Here is a 2,699-nt window from a genome sequence, read left to right as displayed (position 1 = left end):
GTTTTTCGTAGAATTCAAACATCCATAGTGTTAGTTACAGTTTATCACAACCACATTTTAAAACCATCCCACCGCTGCCACCAATTGTAACGTCCGCTCTCCATGAACACGGGACGTGAAAGTTCTTTTTGGGATGGTTGTGGTGTGATAAACATAATTCAACACTGGATATAAAGTTTACTTATATTTATTAATCCACAGGAAAATCCCGAAGGTACAATACAATCCAATGAAGTTTCATCCATCTTCCACACTATCGCCGGCGCATTCACACTTAACAGTTCACACACATTTAAACAAAACTAAGTCCTCATATCCTAAATATGTACATCCAAACGGCACTAAGTCCGTTTAGACTGAAAGCTGCTGGAGAACTCCTTATGCAAAACGCGCAAGTCTTTTTATATCCCCTAAGGGTTAATTAATATGTATGAATTGACGATGTGGTCAATTGACCAATCGTGACCTTTAACCCCGAAATATGGGCGTATCTAAACCCCTATCTCGTCATTTCCATATATAGCCCTAGGCACTGACCACTGGTCCCACGGACCGTGTGCAACATAATAACGACTGCCTTTCAGGTTCTATCGTTTGGTTATATTTTACCTTGATATAGAATGAAGGGTGTAAACCTAAAACGGGTTAATTAACAACTAATCTAAGGGAAGCAACTCGCATAGATTTGGCTGACTATAGCGTATAGCTTTAACTACTCTAGGTAACTTTGAACACATAACATATAAAACTTGTCTATTTCCTAGTTCACTACATATGTAAAATGCTGACGTATGTACCAGCTGAACAGAGACAGATCTTTGTGAGCGACCCATGTTTGATACTATTAAGGATTTATCTGCTATAACTGTATATATGTAAAATGCTGACGTATGTACCAGTTGAACAGAGGCAGATCTTTGTGAGCGACCCGTGTTTGGTACTATTAAGGATTTATCTACACATGTACTATAACTACACATCTACATATCTCCCACGTTGGTGACAAAGAGTATAGACTATCACGGAGTTCAATCATATGTTGTTGTTTTTTTGGGATTGCCAGAAGAGGAGTTCCTTAACCCTTTTTAGAGGAAATCACGACAGACAGCCGAAGAAGTTATTTTGGATTGTGCTTTTTTCCCACTGACTGAATTACTGTCTGCGTTGTAAGACAATTATACATTCCTTACTAACTTTATTTTCTTTGTAAACATTTTGTACTCTCGTTAATAAGGAATAAAGAGTGATGATAGTGAATGCACAAATGTATTTTTAATACGTATATGCAGAGACATATATACAGATATATGTCTCTGGTATATGCAATATTTATTCATGAATAAAGAAATGGATTATTTGGAAACATATTTTTTAAAACAATTGCATATCATGTAAATGAAGTTTTTTTTAACCCTATATAAAAAGAAGATAGGCATCCGTGGAAGTTTCTCTAGATTTTGCATTTTATTTAAAATATGTTGGCCTAAAATGTATAAATTGTATTATTTAAACTTTGGATAAAATTGTTGGATATTAGATAAAAAAAATCCGTAAAATATACTGTATGATGTGTGTGTATGTACATATATATCTTCAATTCAAGGCCTCGCAAACGCTTCGATATAATGGCCAGGATTACATTTTGAATAATGGCCATGACATTAACAAATCAATAAAAAACAAACCAACAAATAAAAAGTTGATAAGGACATGGACACATTTTACCAAGTCCATGATCTAAATAGGTGTTATACATGTTTATTTATTATTATTTAACCAATTAAACAAATTAATAAATTTAAAGAGATCAAGGTATTCGTGAATCCACAAAATGCTATATAATATAGTGTATAGCTTTAACTACTCTAGGTAACTTTGAACACATAACATATAAAACTTGTCTATTTCCTAGTTCACTACACAACCCCCTTCTTTCGAAGAGTTTGTGTCCCCACAAACGTCATACATAGTTAATAGTTTTCGTAACAAAAGCAATCTATCTATTCTAACGTGAAAACATAAAACATATTAAAATACCATTTTGCGTTTGCATTAACAAAACTTTTCTTACGACATGTACGAGTCTAAACTTCAATGTCAAATATTATTTCCTGACATTCTACACTATTTTAAAACGTTTTGGCACTAAAACTTCTTTGCGTAATAAACATAATGTTTACAAGCCTATAGCTAACATCGATCGCTTACGAGCTCCTGACGGCTATATATCCGCAAAGTTCAAACAAACATCGTAAAATTAATGTCTACCAAAATATTAACATACATTTTACTAGTTTACCGTAACGTTTCAAAAATGTACCTAGTCTACAAAAACATACAATTCGTACTCTTCGTACATCCCTACATCTTTATCACACGTTATACCCCTGCACACATAAAACGTCATCAGACTGTATATGAATTCTCGATTTTACATCGATATCCTACCTATTTGGCTACACGGACACAATCGAATATCATTTTTCAAGTATATTTCTGATATGAAATAACAAATATACGTAAGGTTTAGTTGTAACGTCCAAACCCCAAGTATACGTATCCACTAATACGATATACTACAATATTGAGATAAAATCCACCCATAACCCTTAATTTGAGTTACATCTAAGATAGAAATCTAACATTGGAGGCAATACTCACAATTATAATATTAATGAACATGCTATTCGTACATTACC

General features: G+C 33.5%; 1 long non-coding RNA gene across 1 annotated transcript; it reads left to right on the top strand.

Annotated features, from left to right (window-relative positions):
- The first annotated feature begins 395 nt into the window (after positions 1-395).
- Positions 396-2,011, top strand: LOC117318270. Its single transcript, XR_004530321.1, has 2 exons — positions 396-721; positions 1,870-2,011. It is a non-coding gene; the product is annotated as an uncharacterized LOC117318270 (long non-coding RNA).
- Positions 2,012-2,699: the final 688 nt, after the last annotated feature.

Source organism: Pecten maximus, unplaced genomic scaffold (genome assembly GCF_902652985.1).
Source record: "Pecten maximus unplaced genomic scaffold, xPecMax1.1, whole genome shotgun sequence".
In the NCBI taxonomy this organism is placed as follows: domain Eukaryota; kingdom Metazoa; phylum Mollusca; class Bivalvia; order Pectinida; family Pectinidae; genus Pecten; species Pecten maximus.
This window is presented reverse-complemented; position numbering and strand designations above follow the sequence as displayed.